This window comes from Chelonoidis abingdonii, chromosome 4 (assembly GCF_003597395.2).
Source record: "Chelonoidis abingdonii isolate Lonesome George chromosome 4, CheloAbing_2.0, whole genome shotgun sequence".
Taxonomy (NCBI): Eukaryota; Metazoa; Chordata; order Testudines; family Testudinidae; genus Chelonoidis; species Chelonoidis abingdonii.
In genome coordinates this window covers 60255646-60278388 of record NC_133772.1, presented here as the reverse complement: position 1 = coordinate 60278388, position 22743 = coordinate 60255646, and the positions used below count along the sequence as shown (strand labels likewise).

Sequence of the window (22743 nt, the reverse complement as noted above, 5' to 3'; positions counted from 1 at the left end):
ACATAATATATAATTTTATTATTTATATAGTTATGGAAAGTAAATAATACATGAAAGAAACGAAAGGCTTTTTTTTCCACTTTTTTTTTTTAAGTCATCCCTGCCAGGGCCCCGCCGAAAATGTTCGAATTGGGCCCGCACTTCCTAAAGCCGGCCCTGGTGCCAGCTAACTCTGATGGTCAGCAACACACAAGGAGGGAAAGAATATGCTGCACAGCTCAAAGGGATCTAACAATTCACTTCGCAGGGGCAACTGGGAATTCTGGGAAGAAGCCTGTAACAGGCTGTGCCTAACAAGCAGAATTTAGCTCATAATTAAATCTATTGGAGAACAAATTTCAAATATATTTTTGAATAAGAACATGAACTATGTAGGTTAGAAGTGTAACCTTAGAGTGCATCTCTTGATGATTCTCTATGTGAACACAGATATCTTATATAATAGCCTGAATACTTTCTAAAACTTATAACAGTAAACCATTGGCACCATCGTAACCAGTCAGAACACCAAACACTTGGCTAAATTTTGTTCTCAAAAGTACTTGTGAAATTCCACTCTTTTTTGGCAGAGAAATGCACTTAACCCACTTACGGCTCTAGGCTCTAGTTTTGAAAATGTGGCTTTGGCATGGACGTGACAAGCTGTAGTTCTGGAAAGAAAATTACTGTGACCAGTAGAAGGTTGGTAGAGGCAGAAGGGTCTTGGAAGAAGATAAAGGGTGTGAATATTGGCCTTAAAAAGATGCTTTAACAGTAGAGGTGATCTGGAGAGAAGACAGAGAAGTCTGAAGAGGAACCTGAGAGAAAGAACCTTGAGTATTTGGAAGAGAGAGAGAAACCTAATCCCAGGAAACAGCCAGCCAACGTGATTAAAAGTTGGATTTATATGTATTTGATTTTATGACAAGGTTTACAGTAATAGTGTAGTTGACTTCACTGGAGCTTTAACAAGTTACATCAGGTGAAGATCTGCCCTTATATTTGTAATTAGAAAGGTTTTTATGTGTGATGATGGATAATTTCTTATAAGACTACTGAATTTTATTTTCTAACTGTCTAAGCAAGAATACTCTTAAATCTTTACCACACATCCCTGATTAACTTTAATCTTTGGCTAAATTAGTATAAGAAAGACAATAACGTGTTTAAGTAAGAGCAAACAGAGTACCACTGAGCCTCATAAAGCTGTCTCAGTGAATGTTAGCAACAATGTCATCTGTTAAATAGTACAAAATTAGTAGAAATTACATTTGCATCAGACAGAACTACCCAACAAACTGACCCATATTTATCAAGCCTGACCTATGATCATCACTGAACAAGATCTAGATATCTACAGTAAGTGTCTGCCTATGTTTAGTTACAGCTATCTTGTGACTCTTAGGCCTGGTCTACACTACGGGTTTAAACCAATTTTAGCAGCATTAAACCAATTTAACGGTGTACCCGTCCACACTACAAGGCCCTTTATATTGATATAAAGGGCTCTTTTAAATCGCGAGCTTTCTGTCTCCCTCATCATACATGACAGAGAATGTGCTCGCTAACAAATCAAGGGATAATTACCAAATATCGGTATTAGGTTAGTGTGGCCGCAATCGACTGGATATTGGCCTCCGGGCAGTAGCCCACAGTGCACCACTGTGCACCGCTTGCGTCAGCTTATGCTTGAGAAATCAGGACCCAGAGTAAACATGGATAAAGCCCGGCGAATTCTGATTTTCAATTTTCTGTGTTGACCCAAGCGTGGAGTCTCTTGATCAGTCAACATGTGGCAATGCCAACAAGTCAAATCCAAAAAAAAAAAAAGGCTATCAGCACACAGAGACCGTTCGGGAGATTACTTGGATACTTTGTCAACTGTTATGGGGAACAAATCTGTTCTATTCAGCTCCGTATACGAGAAGTGAAATGCAGTGTTGTTGAAAAAAATCTTCTAGGGTACACAGTGCTGTAAAGTGCAAGCGTTAACGGGAAGCGAGACTTGCAAATTGAATATGCTGTATTATGGGTAGGGCAGGTACTGAGGAGATCCAGCCTATCCCACAGTCAACAGCAGATCTCCGCAAAGGATTTGCATTCGCTGGCTGAGCTCCATGCTGTCAGGTTTAAACACATTTCCGTGTGTTAGGAGGAATAGCTCCTCAATTTCTTTCCCCCCCCTCACGGGAAAGAAAGGGAAAGAGCATATGCGTTTCTTGACTTCCTTTCCAAGGTCTCCCCTATGTCTATTCTGAAATGCTGCTAGGTAGACGCGATGCTACAGCATGTGAAGGCAGTATTCGCGTCCTCCTTCAATTCTCGCGTGTGGCAGAAATGGTGCGAGTAGGACTAATGTAACAGGATCACTTATCAGGCAGCTGCGAAGTTGCTCCTGATGCTTTCTGATAATGCATAGAATAACCCTTGGCATAGAGCGCACTGACTGGTGAGGCCCCGGCAGGGAGGGGCGACTAACTGACGGTAAAATAGAATGATTCTGGTCATTCCAGAGTAGATGGGACAGACGGACTGTGTAACGTTCTTTCATCATTAAGAACTAGGGGGCTGGCTCTAATCAGCCTCCTCCCATTGCATGTGTATAAGAAAGATATCTGCACTGCTGGTACTATATAAGCAGTATGAAGAAATTGCATAGGGCTACTCATCCCCCACACCGCTTTAATGGTCTGCCTGGACCTCATCCTAGCACGGGAGGACTTGCCTTAACCCTCTCAATTATTATGTCACTAAAAAATCAAGTGTTTCTTATTCTGCATTCTTTATAGACTTTGCATGACGAGCAAAATGGGGAAGAGACATGCAATGGGTTAGCCAGGAAAGTTGGTGGAGTAGGGAATGCAATGATGGTCGGGGTTGTAATGAAGGGGCACCCCTCGGTGAATGGCATAGTTGCTTTCATTTCGCGAGATTCTGACACGGGTAGTCCGATGTGCTCTCTGATACACTGGTTCTCTAGTACACTTGCCCCATATTCTAGGCAGGACTGACTCTATTTTTAGAAACCATAAAGGAGGGATTGACTCGGGGAGTCATTCCCAGTTTTGCTTTTGCTCCCCCGGCCGATCTCATCCCATGACAGCAGCAGACAGTACAGAGGGACAGATAACCGTTATCTCATTGCCAATTTACGCTGGCAACAGATGGTACAGAATGATAATCGTCTCTGCTATCATGCAAAAGGAAATGAATGCTGCTGTATAGTGCTGGAGTATCGCCTCTGTCCGCGGCATCCAGTACACATACGATGACTGTAAAAGAAAAAAAGCTGAACGGGCTCTATGGTTGCTGTGCTATGGCGTCTCCCAGGCCAATCCAGGGAAAAAGGGCGCAAAATGATTGTCTGCCGTTGCTTTCCCGGAGGAAGCAATGAGTGACGACATTTACCCAGAACCACCCGCGACAATGATTTTTGCCCCATCAGCCACTGGGCTCTCAACCCAGAATTCTAAGGGGCAGGGGAGACTGCGGGAAATATGGGATAGCTATGGAATAGCTACCCACAGTGCAGTGCTCCTGAAATCGACGCTAGCCTCGGACCATGGACACACACCGCCGAATTAATGTGCTTAGTGTGGCCGCGTGCACTCGACTTTATACACTCTGTTTTATAAAACCAGTTTTATGTAAAATCGGAATAATCCCGTAGTGTAGACGTACTCTTATTCTGACCAACAAATCTGTGTTAGTCTCCGCCTATCTCATAGCTGGACCCCATGCCACCCCCACCAAAGGCCAAAGTAGTAGGTTGTTAGCTTTGGCTGAAAGGGACAGTGTAAAGCTACAATAAATGACTTTACAACAACAAGAATATTAACTTAGGCTCTTACACAATACCGACTGAAGTCAATGGAAAGGCTACCATTGACTTCAGTGAGTATTGGAGTAGCTCTTAAGCTTCTTTCTTTTGGTAAGAACAATTTTCCACTGGTTTGCTCACTAATTAATTTTCTCTTCAGTGTACTATGTGCCTGCTTCAAGTGAACGCTTTTTGTGTGTGTGTGTTCAACATTAGGCTCTTTTCCACCTAATAAAGATTTTCTTCCCAAAATAGTGACAGTCTTTATGCATTAAAAATAATGGTATCTTGTCTTCAGAAGCACAACAAGCAAATCTGATTGCATAGCTCATGGAGTAGCACTTTCAAAGAACTTGGGATACCTATGAAGATTATGGTGTGTGAAATGTTTTGCCTGCCACTTTTTTCTGCTGCTGTTTATTTCTGCAAGGAACCAGTACAGAAGCTCAGAACACGATTTATTTTTAGATCACTCCTGATAAAAAAGTGGACTTTAGAACATTACAAAAATAAGTATCTTTAGAAACAAGTTTAATTATGATTCTTAATCAATTCAATGTAAATTACTTCACCTATAGACATATGCTAAAGCTATTTTTCCTACTGAGGATTGTTCTCCAAATTACATATATGTATTTTAGAATTGATCCCTGCAACTATTCCCTTCAAACACAAAATCACTGCAGACAGCCTTTGCAAGAACAGGTTCTGAAAATTCATTCTAATTATCCAGTCCCTCAACAATGTGGACTAATTCTGAAAGCTATGGAATTTACATAGCCCACGGCCACAATACTTAATTTTTTCCTTAGATATGGAGCACACATTGCCATGCACTTTTGAAAAGCAGTTACTGCATATGCATGCACAAGCAGTCTAACTGATTTCCCAAGATCTGTGCATTGTATACAGGTCAGCCATCAGAATGCAGCATTTCTGAAATACATTTTATGTCCCACACCAGATTAATTGTGCAGAAGAGTATGCCAGTAGATTGCAGTCAGCTTGAAACAAATACAGATAATTTGCTGATGACATTTTTTCACTGTTCTTCTGGAATCACTTGTTTACTGACAGCCAAAGCAATTCCTCCCTTCTGGGAAAAAATAAAAGAGAATTTCAGTAAAACTTGCAATCAAATTAAAAGATTTTTGTTCAGAATAGGTATATTAAATAGGATAATGTTTAAAAAAATTATAGAGGCAGTTCCTTTAAGGTCTGATGTAAGTTATGAAATCTAATTTTGTTTTCATAGTTCTGTGATAAAATTTTATCAATGTTATAAAAAGGGTCTTTACTAAGAATGACCGGAAATCTGAACTACCTGGTCATGCAATAAAAAAACATTCCTCTACTGCAAAGTGTCAGACAAGCAAAGTTTAGCTGAAAATTGATCGATAAGTCTTCCTTTTACACTTGAGTGCACTCACTTTTTCTTCATAGGATAACAGGTTTTTTTAATGGTTTTTCCATTAACATCAGACTTTACTGTTAGCAAGAAAAAGGCAGACATAAAAAAAAAAAAAGAGACAGAAACAGTCAAGGGAAGCTTTAGTGATCTTTAATGATATGGTGCTACAACTTAGAGATGGGTTTTGTTGTTGTTGTTGTTGTTTTTAAACAAGTGACAACTTAAAAACTCTGGTCTTTTTCCAGCAGTGCAAAGTGGCAGTAAAAAGCAGCTTCACCAACTATCTGGGGTTTTTCCTTATGCTGGGGGAATCCCTGGGTGCCATAGAGATTATGCTCTGTGACATGAGCTGTATTTCCTGTACTGGGTCCCAGGTAATAGCAGGAGGAGACTCCATGTTTCTAAAACTAAACTAGTTCTTTATTAAAAGAACTGTTTACAGAAATGCTGTAATTGCAGGTAGAATTCTAACCATGTACTCATAGACTGGTCTCCTGGCCTCCTCTACACTATTCCCTCCTGAAACTGGATTCCTCCCTTCAAGTTCAATGCAGGTTGCATATAGTTGGACAGCTGGTTTTTTAATTTGTGGGACAGAGAAAGCAAAAACAAAACATTTTGCTAAATTTGCTGAGCAAAAAGATGCTTAATTTTGAGAACTCAAATAATTTTGGCAAATTTGATTGTCCTTTACCCCAAATCACACAATAGTCTCCCTTTTTTTTATTCAGAACACTACCATTGCCTATGGCAAAAGTCTGCAAAAGTGCACAGGTGAATAACTGCTTCTTCATCTTTATGGCAAAACGATGAAGAGGCCCATCAATCTGCTGAGCTTGGTCTGCATGCTCAGCTCTGTCTGTGAGTTTGATGCTGTGTCACTTGACTGTTATATTGGGTGCTTACTGTTCTCTTTGAATATTATTGTAAGCAGGAATGAAGCTAGGATGTTTGAGGACAAGAACTTCATTGGTGTCCCCGACTTACCTATATGTGACATCACCAGATAAAACAGCAGCAGCCCAGTGTGCTTATAGACAGATGTCAAATGAATCAAAACTGTGAGACTATATCCCTGATTTATGAAAGAGGAAAGTGTGTACTAAGGGACTAATTTATTATTATAAAAGATTCAGACCTCTGTTTTGGGAGGTCACTGCAATTTGTTTGGTATGTTGGGCTAGGCAAAAGTGGGTGCTAATCTGCATTAATAGCTCTGCCCTCAGTCACTCCAAAATGCATGCCCCTTTTTATTGATTTTAATTTCCTTCTGTTCTAGGCTTACCTTTCCCCTAAATTGGTCACAGGTGTATGCAGAAGACTGAAAGGTAACATTGAAAGGTTGCCTTTCTCCTACATATTCAATTGAAATATTTAGTTTATTAAAATTCATAATCTCTTTCACATTAGTAAGATTTTTTTTAATCTTTCCTTCAACATTTTTCCATACAATAACTTACCTGTGAATATAAGAATGCCTGGTACTTATCTCAGGCATTCTTATCCTGGTACTGGAAAGATTTTATAGCTTTCAAGAATACAGCATTACTTGTGGCTAACATTCTTTTTTAAAAACAAAATAGCTTTATTTAGTAAGTTCTTTTAGGAGAGCAATAAAAGATTGATTTATAAGCACATACTATTGTGTGTATTGGGGAGTATAAGGGTTCGAAGAGCCAGATCCCTCACCATACTACAGGATATTTGCGTCACTAAAGTGATTATAAAGCTTCCCTAAAGGTTCAGCAGGCACAAAAATTCTAGCTCCAATTCACTCCTTCCTGTTCCGTCCTTCTCTGGCATATAGTTTGCAATTGGTAGGAATGGGTAGGTCTGGTGATCCCTGGCCAGCGTTATTACCCATATGAACCTTTACAAGCCAGTGCAAGTTAAGCGTGCCAGTGCTGAACTGGCTCCTGGAAGTCCAGGAGGATAAGGGAAATACAACCAGGGCTCTAGACTACCTTTGCCCCGTCTCCTCGGGTGTGTCAACCAGAAGCTCTTATGCAGCTTAGGAGCTGGACCAGAGAAGTCTCCTTAGTACTTTATTGTTTACATGTTAACTTGACGGAAGGCAGTAGAATAAGGCTGCTTTAACAGACACATGGAAAAATAAAATGAAAAAAGGAAAGAAAAAGAACCATTCTGAGGGAAAGAGGCTTAAGCTGCCTTACATTTTGGATGGACAAATACACATATTTCCATGAAACCCATTAATCTCCCTCCCCATATTATTACATATAATGCAAATTCAAGTTGAATTTAACATGCTACAGAAACTATGCAGTTTGCACAACCTTTTAAAAAGGCAGATTTTTATCATCAGCTGAAGGCAGTTCAATTAAAATTGGAGGCTTACCCACCCGAAAACCTACTGGAACTGTCTTGATGTGCTTAATCCTAATTGCAAACTCAGTGCAGCTAACACAAAACAAAGCAGCACAGCTACTTTTTCAGTTCAACCTCTTATCTGTAGATGGTAATGTTGCAGTACATTCATAAGGGGATTATAATATGATTTTGAAATGATCTTTAGGAGTTGACTAAGGCTAAATGAGGCCTGGATCCACCAAAACTGCAAAATGATTCCTCTTCCCTTCCTCAGACTCCTTGATCTTCATTCTTCATTATCCCAAACAGGGACTTTCCTCTCAGACCTTTTTCCCCTCCCTCACTTTCTTCCCATCTCCTCTACCACCAATGGGCTATCTAATTTTGCTTTCAGTTTATTTAAGCTAATAAGGTTGCAGAGATGTAAGAGAGTGCAAAATTTGGCCCTTTCTGACCACTTGACCAAGATTCCTAGTATACGGCCTTAGCAGATCTATTGTATCAGGAAGCAACCTCTTTTTAACCATAATCTTGGGGAAGGGGTACTTGTTTATGGATACAGAAGAAATGGATCTCATAAGAAATAAAAAAACTAGAGCATAAATGCCAAGAGTGAAGTATTTTGGTGTTTATATAGAGCATCCCATAAAGTTCTAATAATAATGAACCCCAGAAAGGAGACCCACAGAGAGCGAACATCTAAATGCTTGTTACACAGTAGTTACAAGCAATAATTTCTGTTCCACTTAGTTTATCAAACTAGACCTGAGTAGAAACAAACACTTTCTTATAAAATAAGAATCCACACAAAATTTCACTAAAAATTCAAAGTGAGGGTAAACTTTTTTGAGATTCTAAAAAGTCAGCTATTTCTTTTAACTTTAAAAACAATCGTGTGCCTCTTCACTGTTTTGGTCAAAGGGTCTAAGGTATATTTAATACATCCAAAAAAGTTAAGGGTGGTAGGTGATGGGATACAGAGCACTACATCAACAGGTGTCTGGTTCAAAACTGGCTAAAATCAAAGTAATTAATCTCACCAGATGGGGATGAAATGAGTTGTTTGTCTCACTCCAGTTACTAAATGAGAATTGTCTATATACAAAAATACCATCAACACAATTATTACTAAATGGCACCCTTGTTAGCCTTAGCAGAGATTCCATGAATTTAATTGACATATAGACTGAACTAATTCCTCCCCAACCCCAGCACACACCCTCTTTCTCCATATTATTTATTTAGGGCCTAATCCAAAACCCACTGAAATTACCAGAAAGACCCCCAAGACCTTGGATTGTAAACTCTTTGGGATGTGGACTGTTCTGTCACTGTGACTACATATGTACAATGCAGCTCCTATCTCATCTGAGCAATTATTGTAATACAATCCTTCAATTCAGCAATAATGATAAGATATTTTAAGATTTAGGATGGAAACACATGGCACTTCTATTTCACCCTATAGAATTTGGGAGTTTGGACTGCATTGTGTGGTACTGTATGCAACATCAGTGACAGATTGAAATATGTTTGTTTCAGCTGTGCCAAACATGGGGTATACCTAATACAGCTGGTCAAAATGTTTAAAATGTCAAATTTTTGATACCCCTCTGAACATTTCAAAGATTTTCATCAAAAATTTTCAGCTCCAGTATCTAATATTCACACTGGTATTCATTGTTAACGCAAATTTGGTACCATATCTTTTATTGGTGTTCTGTTCTACTTTCTGACTGCAGTTGCTGCTATCATCATTTCCAATTGTCCAGTAGTCCCATGCCTTGCTGAGTTGGAATTATAGCCAGCAGCAGCACCTCCTGATCATTACTATTGGGAATTGATGTCTCAGAAATGATTTACTCATCCCAGGAAGAGACAAGTGATCTAGTGGGACTATCAGCAATTTATATAAATAAATAACATACTTGAAAACAGTAAAGATGTGGGGAAACGCGAATAATAAATCACAGAAAGAGAAGGGAGCTGGAAATGTGAACAGAAAAAGCTGTTCAAATAAAAGGCGTATTTAGACACTTCATTGCTAAAATCCACTGCAATTGGGGTGTTGTCCCTTTAAACTGAAATTTCATAGTATAATGATCTGCATTTTCTGTATGTACCTAGGACAGTTGGCAGTAGTCAAGAGGTTAAACCTTGTTCATTATTTTTTAAGTAATTTAAGTCTACATTCATCTTTCAAAAGATCTTTATCAAGTCTTTGAAAGAAAAGATAAGTAAAAATTCTAACTGACATCTCCTTAGTGTTATACCCTTTTTCCTGTAGATGTGGTCACTCTAGCTTTTTCATTCTTTGATCTTTGAAGAAGAAACTATATATGTCTTTCATATCTTTTCCAGTCACCTAACAGTTTTTTGACCAATTTCAGAGCTTAATAATGATGAACGAGGGCAAGATTATTACTGAAAGGAACAGTGTCAAGTTCTATTTCTTTCTTACAGCAAATAACATGGAACCAATTTGCCCTTTCGCAAAAGGATTTTTCTTGTATTTTTAATTAAATTTGCAATTAACATTAATTGTTCGCTATGTTAACATGCTATTGGCTTTTCCAATGCTCACCAATTGTGCTTGAGGTGTTGCACCAATTATTCATACGGCAGTTGTACACAAATAGACATCCCGGTCAACAGACATCAATACTAGAGATGTACAACTCCTGACTGACACCCCAAAAGTACAGACCACCCCCAGGCAGAAACGGAAAAAAACTTGAGCACGTCTGAGATATATTCAAACTATGGCAAGAGAGTAGCTCCCAGGTACAAAGGTCTGGTTTGTAAAGTGGTCACTACTTTTGTTCAGTCAATGTGTGATTATGTTTTCCTTTTTCCTAACTGCATAATAGACATAGACATTACAGCAGCCATTTCACCTCATCATAATATTTTTACCAGCTCATGCCACTTGTTGGTAATACACTTAGACCTTGATTTGTCAAACCACTTAAACGTATGTTAGCTGGGACTACTCACAGAATCAATATAAATATGCATAAGTGCTATCCTGGGTCCGTGCCTTAATTAGTATGAGGCAAATCACCGCACTTCTCCACATCCAAATACCAGAACTTGGTGCCAGGGAGTTCAATGGGAAGGGTTGAAACAATCCTCCTCCAAGCACGGATGTAGTGTAAGGAGACCTGTGGCATTGCTACTACTTATGCTCTAAGACTGTAGTAGCCTTTGCAGCTGCTTTGTCTTATCTCTACTGGGTGCTGTAGAGGTTGATCTACATGGCTGTTGTTCTACAGTAACTCCTCACTTAATGCTGTAGTTATGTTCCCAAAAAATGCAACTTTAAGCAAAACAGTGTTAAGCAAATCCAATTTCCCCATAAGAATTAATGTAAATGAGGGGGTTAGGTTTCAGGGAATTTTTTTCACCAGACACACACACTGTATAAGTTTTAAACAAACAGTTTAATACTGGTACGCAGTCATGATGATTGTGAAGCTTGGTTGAGGTGAAGGAGTCAGAGGGTGGGATATTTTCCAGGGAATGCCTTACTGCTAAATGATGAACTTGCAATTGGCTGAGCCCTCAAGGGTTAACTCTCACACTCTAAAAGGCAGCAGCAATGGAGGGAGGGGAGACAACGCTGCAGACAGAGACAGAGACACACACAGTGTGTGTGTGAGAGAGAGATGCGCATTTACCTATAAGTACACTGCCTTGTTAATTAGATCAGCTTGCTGAGACTGCAGCTGCAGCTGCTGCCAGCAAGCTCCCTCTGTCCTGAGCCCTGTCGTGTCTCCCCCTGCTCTATGGAAGATGGGATAAGCAGGCTGCAGGAGCAGGGGGAAAGGGACACCCTGACATTAGCCTCCCTCTTCCTCCCCTCCTCCTGCACAGCAAGACAGAGTCTCAGGGAGCAGTTCCAAGGCAGAAGGCAGGAGTAGCACATGGGAGTGTGGGGAGGGACAGCTGCAATTGCTAGCCTGCTGGGCAGCTGCTGCACAGGGAACTTAGGAGAGCAGGGAGCTGATGGGGACTGCCGGTCGACCCTGGTTCCAAGCCCCCACCAGCTGGCTTGAATGGGTTGCTCTTCCTGACAGCAGTGGACAAAGCAGAAGGCAGCATTGCAAAATTTTAAATGAGCATGTTCCCTAATTGATCAGCAATGTAACAACAAAACAACGTTAACTGGGACGACTTTAAGTGAGGAGTTACTGTACTAGCCTCATCCCTATACTCCCTGTACCTCTCCATTAACCTTTATTTTGTGGAAAATGCTAAAAACAGCAGCAGCATTGCAGACTATGCATGAACTCAGGAAATTCTGTCTCCCCAGTGCTTAAATAGAACTGACTGATTCTGCTGCCCCTGGGGTTTTCCACAGGTGTTGGGAAAGTCAGAAGATTTTTCCCACTGCATCCTATGTGACACTCTTCCTGAATTCAGAAAATAGCAACTAGTAGCAAATACTCAGCCAAAAATATATAAAACATTTATCAGTGGCTTGGCTAATTACACTGAATGCTCTATCCAGAGATTGGTGGGTAGCCTTTGTTGGCTTCAGCTTAGGCTACGTCTTCATCTAGACGCGATATATCGATCCCCGAACGCGCTCCTGTTGACTCCAGAACTCCACCAGAGCGAGCGGCGGTAGCAGAGTTGACAGAGGGAGCCGCGGACATCAATCCCGTGCCATGAGGATGGTAGGTAATTCGATCTAAGATACTTGGACTTTAGCTATATTATTCACGTAGCTGAAGTTGCGTATCTTAGATCGATCCCCTCCCCTAGTGTAGACCAGCCCTTAGATGTCTAAATATCTTAGCTTACCTAGTTGATGAGCTGGTAACGAGCACCGGTAGTAAGAGCCAAAAGTGAACTGGGAGTTTTGGCCTAAATTAGAAAATTATAGTCACCATTAATATGTTGTGAAATTATTAAATGCTTTCATATTCTCAATCAAGGCATTGTTCATAACATGTAAAATAATTCTAAAATATTAATTAACTAATATTTAAATTAAAATATACCTTTACAGCTTAAAAAAGGAATGTTTTCAGAACAAAAGGGTATTCTTTCATTGTACAGATATATGCTGATTTGTTATCATCAGAAAAGAGCATTGAAGCACTTTTGGTATTCAAGGAACAGAATAATTCCCCTTACAAATAATAACATGGACTTTATAAATTGATGTAAAGGGGAAAAAATAGGTTGAACACCAACCTTCACAATGATCCTTTAAATTATGGGCAAATTTTACTCCCATTTATAGTAGTGTAAATAAGGAGTAACTCCACTGATGTCAATGTAATTCTAGAATTACGGCCATGTAAAATAAGAGTAAGAGTAGAATCAGGTCCTAGAGATTTTTTTCTATTTTTATATATATATGAATGAGAACATTTTAATGAATTTCAAGTTGAGACAGACATATACAGTACATGAAAAAGTCAGAGATAAATGTATAGATCCTCGGGCTTCAAATATTTAGGTTGGCCATAGAAGGGCAGGCGGTCACAAAAGAAGGTATTTCTCTTTTTCTTGAAAACATCTTGCAAGTGAACGTTTTGGGGCTATCAAGTCCTCATGTTAATTATGGATAAGAAAACTGCTTAGACAAGTAAAGCATGAGATATGCAGGCAAACAGGGTTCTCTTGAGGATACAGTGTATAGTCTGGTCACTGGTCTGTCACTGCTGATTTACATTTGATTCACCTTAACGTTTCTGTAGCAGCAGGAAATACATTTTTCAGAGAAAGCTGTCAGGTTCAGGGATGTTGATACCATCCTAGCTTAATAATAAAATGGTTCTTGTTCATACAAAAATATTGAAATCTGATTTGTGGCCTATGTGGAGCTGATTCAAACTGATAAAAAAGAAAAACCGGACATTACCAGGTTTATTAAAAATGTGAAGTGGTAGAATACATATGACATAATCATGTAGTCAGGCAGCTATATGGGAGCCAATTACTACTAGATAGACCACATAAGTTTCAACCAAATGGAATATTTCCATAATTAAAAAAGCAAACGTTTGGAAGAACAAGTACCGAATTTACTTGACAAGCACTGACAGCAGTGACTATGAACTACTATAACTAACCTTGGGTGAGTCTATTCATTTATTAAAGTTATTATCCTTTTGGTTAAATTTTGTATTTTGATTACATTATGCTGTCTGTTTACTAGTGCCAAATAGTAAATTTTACCAATTGATCTTGGGGACATTGTAAAGCTGGGTACAAAACTTCCCTATTTTTGTTTCATGAATATTGACAATCAATTGATGATTTTTTAAACATCTGCAAATTTAACTCAAGATAATATTTTACCAGGGTTTTACCACAGCAAACCAGCTACAGTAACTCCTCACTTAACGTCCTCCCCCTTAAAGTTGTTTCAAAGTTACGTCGCTGTTCAATTAGGGAACATGCTCGTTTAAAGATGTTCAATGCTCCCGTATAATATTGTTTGGCTGCCTGCTCTGTCCACTGCTTGTAAGATGCTTGGAAGAACGGCGACTTTACAAGGGAGCATTACACAATTTCCTCTTCTCTGCCTCCTCCCTCTCCCTCCCAGCGCTTCTACCACTGCCAAACAGAAGTCTGGCAGTGCTTAGGACTTTCTGGGAGGAAGGGGGGGGATTCGCAGAGAGTGCTGCCTCTCGCTCTCCCCCCTCCCAGAAGTCCTAAGTGCACAGCGCTCGGAGGGAAGGGCAGGAGTGGGTGAGCGCTCGTCTCTTGGCTCCTCCCCTTCCCTCCCCAGAATGGCAGAGCGCTTAGGACTTTGGGGGGCGGGGCGGAAGGAGTGGGATGCGGTATCTGTGCTCCAAGAGGAAGTGGAGTGGGTGGTGGAAGAGGTGGGCCTGAGAGTGGAGCGGGGACAGGAAGAGGACAGGCCTGGAGGCTTCCTGGCAAAAGTCTGGTGGTCTGTTCTTTTCCAGGGTTAAGCTGCTGCTGCTATGAGTGTTGCCTTACTTCTGCCTGCCAGCGGGTGTGCCTAGTGTGGGGTAGCCAGGCGGCACTTTCCAACCAGGATGTATATAGCATATAATGCCTTTTGTCTGCCCGCCAAATTTGCTTGGAACCTACCTCCCTCACATTTACATTAAATTTTATGAGAAAATTGAATTAGTTTAACATAGTTTCACTTAAGTTGCATTTTTCTAGGAACATAACTACAACATTAGTGAGGAGTTAGCTGTATTCCCCAGGCCTGGCTTACTGAGGCAAACTGAGGCTGCTCGCTCAGGTACCAGACTGGGTGGGGAGAGGCGCCACTAGGACAGACTGCAGAAATCGTGGTTGGCTGCTGGTGGCATATGTATTTCTCTGTGCTCTAGATGCCGAGATGGTGGAGTGCTGTGCTAGGAGAAGGGGGCACAAGACATTAACAGGAGGAGGAAAAGCTGAGAGGGATAACAGGAAAGCAGCAAGAGCTGCAGGGAGAGAGAGGGGGAGAGCCTTCTTATGTACCTCTCTGGCACCTCCAAGAGTCGTGCTACTGTTAAACCACTTCTCAGGGAGCTCCTGTTTCTGGCTGCTTGCCCTGAAACCCTTGAGAAGACAGGCGTCAACTTGAAGTCGTAGGAGCCAGTTAGGCCTTAAGGACACTGATTCTCCTCCTTCAGACACCTGCTCAGGCCTGCTTATTTGGTCCCCTTTCAACTGACGTGTTGAGAGCCACTAGAAGCTTGCAAGAATAGCAGTCCATGAAGAAAGAGAAAACGCCCATCTTGGGGCAGCATTCAGAAAAGAAAGTGAACGTAAAGGAAGCTTTTCTATCTAAGCATGAAGGAGCTCTTCTGAGATACATAGCAACAATGATCATCACAGTGAGGATGTGTAGTAGTTAGAAGATCGCCTGATCTTCCAATTAGTCAGGTGCAGGTGACCTGGAGCTACCTGCCAGCATCCATATGGCCAATCTAAATGGATGGTAACCCAAGCACAATTCCTGAAAAAAAATGTAGATCAGAGAAGATGTGTGTGTGGAAGGATGGCAAGAAACAGGCTGCTGCTGAGTTTAGTTCCTTAATTTCTAGAATGATCCAGGACTGTGGACCACTAGAGGCGTAGCCTGAAGGACTTCCTTGTACTGCATGGGCCATAGCAAGTGAAAAACTTCATCTTTCCCAAAGACCATGAAGTAGAAGTTAAAAAATAAATATATTGGAGTACACCTCCAGCTCACAGGAACTGGAAGGTACCCTGAAAGGTCATTGAGTCCAGCCCCTGCCTTCACGTGCAGGACCAAGTACTGATTTTGCCAAAAATTTTTTAATTTTTCCTAATTTACTCCTTGAGAATTGAACTTCATAACCTGGATTAGCAGGCTAATGCTAACACTGAGCATATTCCCCCTTTCAGTCTCAATACCTTCCTGATATGATCCCCAATGGTGACAAAGGGAGCGCCCATGGCTTATGTACTCAAATCCAGAATGCTGCATACTGTTTTTTTGTGCAACTCTTCTCAGTCTTAATGTCAGCACACTGGGTGTTACGGAACAACAGGGACTTGGAAAAAATCTGTCATGCTATGAGAAGCAGCAAATCACAGAGGGCATTCCATAGGTGGAAGAGCTTGAAGTATAGTGACTAGTTTAAAGCCATCATTAGATGGATCAGATCATAGAATATTGCATTTCAGGTCTTCTTTACTGGCCAAATTCTGAAAGGGCTTGTTGCCATTGTAAGAATTTGCTTGCTACCACTAGCTCTGCGTGGCACTTCAGATTAGCTGTATGTGCCCACATTGGAAACTTCCTTAATTGTGGAGCTGATGACTTGGAGTTTGATGCCGTACTCCAGGGCACTAGACGAGTCACACCCAAGAAAAGTACACACACCACTAACCTTGAAAACCATTCAATAATGAATTATACAGTTACTGGCAACAAAGTCAACAAAGATGTGCAGATTGAAAAACACAAGATATATAATCTGTTATTTGGACTGCACACCTGACATTAGCCATATGGAACAAATGGCTTTAATGTATGTTTTGTACCAACACAACCTAGTAAAATATGCCTGCAATGGTACCTGTCAAGAACACTTTCTAGAATTTAATTGAACATATGATAGCATATACAGAATTAGTATGAAAAGAGCCTTCTTAAAAGCTGAGAAAGATACAGTAAATTGTGATAGACTGACATGAAAGAGTCAGAGGCTATAAGAATGGTTGCAAAATGAAAGAGAAAGAACAGAGAGTGTGCGAACACGGATGAGAGTTTAAACCCTCAAGCATTTTATTTGGCCATGCAGTTCTGTTTTCATTGAACTTGGTGAGGATCATGAGCAGCATCGCTTCTATGAGGCTGCGATTTATTTTCATGTAATTCAAAGCTCTATGATATTTTCTCTCATCAACTCATTGGTAGGAAATTTTGAAGCAACATCTGGAACATCTCTGAGACATAGAAATCACTTGAGTGCACACATTAAGGGAAAGTTGGAGTGGAGGCAATAAAGAGCCTATCAAAACACCAAATTGGGAGGGAGCGGGTAATGATCCACTAATCAGGAATGATTCATGGGAGAACAAAGTGGCAAGAGGGAAATGGAATCACCAAAAAACATACTAACCACAATTATCATGTGTGGCATTGTGTAATGTAAGCATGACATACATGTTTTTGAAAATAATTATTAAGCTAGAGTCTCCAAAGGATGTGCACGTTAGATATATTGGAGCAATGGAACAACTGGAAAAAAATTAACATACTACAAGTCTACGGTCAGATGAGGGATTCAAAATCGATTCTGAAAGAGAGGCATACAGAAGTTGCAGCAGGAACTTACGAATTGAAAGTATTTAACCTACACAATAAGAATACGAAGAGACAAAGAAGAACATATCTTGATATGAGGCCGGAATAAACCATAAAGAGACCCAAACAACAATTAAATTGAATTTCTTACCAGAGTGACTAAATATGTGCAATCATACAGGTCAGTTGAAGAGCATTATTTATGCAAGCTCAACGAAACACAGCAGTATATTGTGGATGTTGTTAATATTCCAAAATCACTCACTATAAAAAACCTTGCACAGAAAGACCTACACCGACACAATGGCAAGTGCACAGAGACAGTGTTGACACTGAATGAACATGCGTGATATTATGACGAGTGATTTAACGGTGTTGAAACTGAAAATCCTTTCAATATATTTCAACACGAGATCAAACTCAAAGGCGTGTAATCTTAGGAATATTTGCAACAAATAAGATGACCACCCTCTTTCCAATAGCTATTGTATTGCTCGTGCAACATACTTCTTAACTTCCTGTATCAGTGACCAGTGAGAACACAACCTTCTCCAAGCACGAAGTTAATAAACACAATCTACACTCCAATAAGAAACAGGAGAGACGGTCAGCCTTGCAACCTTCAGATGGCATGAGGTGGCCAGACTGTGGACCTTCAGCAGGAAACAGTTCAAATCTTTGCAACCAAGAAGGCACAGAGAGCACCACTTTGATTATTCAAACAGATAAAAATGCCAATGTTTACTATGTGAACAAGAAAAGCTACATTTGCTGTTCAGGCGTTTGAAAGTTAGGTGTTACTTAAAATTTTTGAACAAGGCACTTTAAGTTGTTAGTTCTCCTTTATTGGGGTAGGTAACAGAGCAGTACCATGAAAGTAGAGCAGGAAGAAGGTAAAATTGAGAAATTTCAAAGTTTTGGCCCAAGCGAGGTCGCATGGGGGCATCATTTGAGCTCCCCGGCCAAAATGTGGGCCGGCCCTGTATCTCCCCCCACCTCTGCCCAGTACACTGAATTGTATTTCCTTCAGAGACTGACTTTTCCTGTCACAGAAACCAGAAAAAACATCTGAAGTGAACCAACACGTGTTTTCACACTGACTGGATTTTCTTTCTGATTATGGCTAGTGGAAGAGGAGAGTTGTTTGCCACAGCCCAGCTGATATTCACAATTGGGAGATAGTATCCTATCGCACTGTAGCAATTAACAATAGCTCACTTGGGGGCTGGGGGAAGGGAGAGGGGACAGAACAATTGACAGCCTTCTTTAGCACTTAGGGTGGTAGACTGCGATATGGACCCAACCAGACTGTTACATATACATGGTTTGGTTTACCCAGCATTCTGCACACTGAACTCCCACTAAAGTGAATGGGAGTTTTAAGTGCAGATTGTTTGCTGGACCAGGCTCTAATTAGCTGGGCTGCAATTTAGCTCCAGATGAGACCAGAAAATAAGAGAGGAGAGGAATGAGGAACTATTGCTAATGATGTTTTGACTAGCTGCAGAACACTAATCCTAATTATTAGGATTCTGTATTTGCACACTTCAGTGTAAAAAAAATCATTTAAAAAAAAAAGAATTAGTCCAGTTAAATGCAAATTCCTATGCAGTTGCAGTTTCATATCTGGTTTTGAGAATTCAGCTGCCATATCCCTATAAACATTTATTTTAAATTGTTTCTTTGGTTCTTTCTTCTTTGATTGACAGCCTGTATCTAATTATAATTAAAATATTAAAGGCTGTTATGGAAAAGCAGTTAGAAGCTTACAATAGTCCTTATGATCTCTCCCAGCACAAATAACAACATCAGGGGAATCCTTAATCATGCTCAGCACAATCAGTCTCCTGAACTCACCACTAAAGGCCATACATGGGTACTTAGAACAGGGGGTGATAGGAAGAATTAATGTGGCATTCAGTTGAAATGGGCTCTTTCATTTTCATGGAGCTGAATCAGGGTTATTGAGCTCAGTCACACAGAGACTACTTGGCAAAGATCTAGTGAAATGGGGTTTTGGTTGATTTCAGGCCCTTGAAGAAATGGTCAGGACTACGTTTGTAAAGGTAACATCTGACCTACAATCTCCCCAGTAATTGTTATGGGAACTGTTAGTTTTCAAGAAGTGGAAAAGTGGAAAAATATTTCTTTAATAAGATGAGGGATTTCTCAGTATTAGCTACACTAGCATGTCAATTTTATGATGAAAAGTGGTTGCAATGTAGTAAATTTCATGGATTTACACTTTCATCAATGAATTCCTCAGGCATTTGAATGTTCAAAGATGAGGTAAATATGCCTATTTAAAATAAAAGTAAGGTGATATAGTAAGTGATAAGGTTACATCTTATGTACCATGATGGTAAAGTTATATTAACTCTAAAGAATGTATTTGTAACTGTACAGCATTTGCAGCCTTAGTAGAAAAATACAACCTGTCCTTTAAGTTTCTCTGAAGGAGAGACAACAATATTAGTGGCATCTGGACCTTGCTGCTTTCGGATTCTGGCATAAATAGCTCTAACTTCCACCTGCTGCTTGATGGCTGTGAGAAACATTTTAGAAAACAAATTATTAAAATTGTACTTTCAAAAATGTATTATCAAGATGTAAAAACAGTTATGATTGATACTTACGATACTTGGAAGCTTCTATCCAGCCCAGTCACATACAGCACTACATATGTTAAAGGCATCATTACATGAGAGAATAAAGATACCAATAATACATTTAATGTGAATTACCTGGATTCTGAGCCATAAATGCCACTACAGAGCCTTAGAGGAAATGATTCAAGATTTCATGATAGGTACACAGTTCATATTGGTCATTACAGTTCTAGCCAACTTTGTATATCACATAAGCTGCATGCAGAGAGCAGAAGGCTGGTGAGTGGGGTGGAGAGAATCATTGAAGTAGAGACAGAAGAGCTGGAAACTGCAGCAGCTTGACCTTGTGGAGTTTCTAAGTAGTCATCCATTCAATGGTAAGTGTGTTTGGGAGTCTAGAAGAGAAAAGGGAGTATGGCCTTCTAATCTCAGGGATACCCAAGGTCTTTGAGAAAGAGAAGCCCTAGTTGCAGAGACAGAAACATCTTAATGCAGGCCTGACCCTCCCTGCAGCTCTGCTGAGTCTCTTCCTTCCTATAAGAGCAATAATGCTATTGGTCAAGTCTCATCACAGTTACAAAGTAACAGCCTAAGAAAGGACACTGAGGATGTTAATGTTGAAAACAACAAGAAATGCTGAACGAATATCTGAAACCTCAGCAGGAAATACAATTTGGCTGGTCACCTGCTTTACTTCCATCATCCTTGTCTCCAAAATCTTGTGGAGTTCTGACCCCATAGAGCTTTCATAGAGTCTCATAGAGTTCAGGACAATACTGTGTTTCCCTTCAACACCTGCCAAGAGAAATCTGGTGGATCTTTGTTTCATCAGCTTGCAGAAATGGAGGGGATAATCTAGTTTTTGGATTTCAAAAAATACTGAGATAGAGTGGCACAAGGGAGATTTAAATATTTCAAAACAGAAGTGGAGGAATCAGGGAATATGATGTACTGGAACTCACCTGAGTGATACATTATATACTGCAAAATGCAGTTCCTTTAGTGACAACAATAATATATCAGGAACATACTACATTTCATCGAAACATCAGCAGCACAACAATGGCCACTGAGGATAAACATTGACAGTTAATTCAGACAAGGTGAAGGTTCTGAAATTGAGTTAGAGCACATTATGGACTACAACCTGGAACAAAAATCCCCTCGGTGAACATAGGGATCATTGGAATAGCCAACATATCTTCTCAGATTTTGATTAATGGTGCTGGATGTAGGTTTTCTTTGAAATTATTCTTTAGTTTCACATATCAAGTAAGACTATGATCTTTTCTTATGGTGAAAATATTTTGAAATCAAATGTTATAATTTAAGGCACCAAATAAAAACTAGTTTTGAATCAATTCGTGTGACTCTTGCTTATTAATACCATGTTCTAAATCATTCTGCGCACACCAGTTCAAGGGGACACCAAACAATCTATTATCGTGTATTATGTTTATAACCATCATGCTGCCTGCTTCCTTTCCCACTTGGTTCTAGCCAACATGTCACAATCGAGCAGTATGTGAAAAGGCAATACATTCATGGCATTTAGAAGTGCGACATCTCTCAATTATGAGAAGTAGTAGAAAATAATTGCAACTGCACAACAGAAATACAGACTACATCTAGAATGTTTTGTTGCCAGTGCATGACCTCTTTTGGTCACTTCACTAAATCAAAATGATTTAGTAGTTTATGCCAAGAAGTGTGTGTATCTAATCTAATCATCTAAAAGTAAAACATTATGGTAGAACCTGGACTAAACATAGCTTAAAACAAGGGCTTAATTTAATTAGGTGAGGACACTTCTAGCCCACATCAACATGAAGCGACATACATAAGTCAGAATTTACTAGCTACATCAGCTTTCCCAGGCTAATATGTTCAATAATGAACAAAACCAGGAAAATACTGTTTGTATGTATTGTTATACAGCCATCCAATTCACTGTTTCTTTTTAAGCAATGCCAATACAGTGGTCCTTTGACATGTGGCTTTCTAATAATGCAGAATATAAATATTGATCACTTTCATTTTAGCTTCAGTTTATTTGAGGATAAGATATTCATGAAAGCTACTGTTATTTATCTCACTACTAAATCTCTCTGTTGTTTTTTCTCAATTTCAAAAGGCTAGATTGTGCAGTTTTGAATGGGCACATCTATGCTGTAGCTGTTCCTTCTGGCCAGTTATGGGTTTACAGAGGCCTTCCTCAGTTTTTCCTTAACAGAGGCACTCTTAAAAGAGTTCATACAGGCCAGATATTCAAACAGTCTCCTTCTGGGATCTCATTTATTATACCCAGCATGAAGTCTTTCAAAAGTAAACTCAAACCTTCAAAGTCTTCATCCCAGTTTCAGCTAGGCCCAGTTCCTCCTCCCTAGGTCTGTCCTCTCTAGCAATTCATTTATTTTTACCCAGTCCCAACCTAAGCACCAGCCTTCCTCCCCGAGGGCCTGAATTTCTACTCTCTCTATACCTATTGCCTGAAGCTTGACCTTCTCAGCTGATGTTTCCCCCCCTCCCTGCCCGCAACAGCCTTCTTACTCCCTGCAGTGTCTGGAGGCACCTCCCAATCTGCAGCTATCATCCAGGTGAGGGTGATAGAATACTTTAAATTACTGGAATTTAGAAACCTACTGCTGGATTGATAAGAGAGGTAACACATAGATAGTTTGCAACTTGGGGATTTTATCACACCATTAATATCAGGAACAAGCATGAAGGAAAAATAGGAAAATTAAGTAAAAGCTTGAAGAGCAGTTCAATGGCTGAAACAAAGTATTAATGTAAAATAAGTCTGTTAAAAGAAAATCATTATAAAATA

The 22743-nt window shown here is 39.9% G+C and overlaps 1 protein-coding gene across 1 annotated transcript in view; it reads right to left on the bottom strand.

The window, feature by feature from the left end:
• Positions 1-3775: 3775 nt before the first annotated feature.
• Positions 3776-22743, bottom strand: part of DCDC1 (doublecortin domain containing 1) — a 441595-nt gene continuing 422627 nt past the window's right edge. The window contains exons 38-40 of the mRNA XM_032768514.2: positions 19740-19849; positions 12351-12413; positions 3776-4895 (exon numbers count right to left, since the gene is read on the bottom strand). The gene's annotated coding sequence lies outside the window, so the exon portion shown is untranslated. The remainder of the gene's footprint in view (positions 4896-12350; positions 12414-19739; positions 19850-22743) is intronic.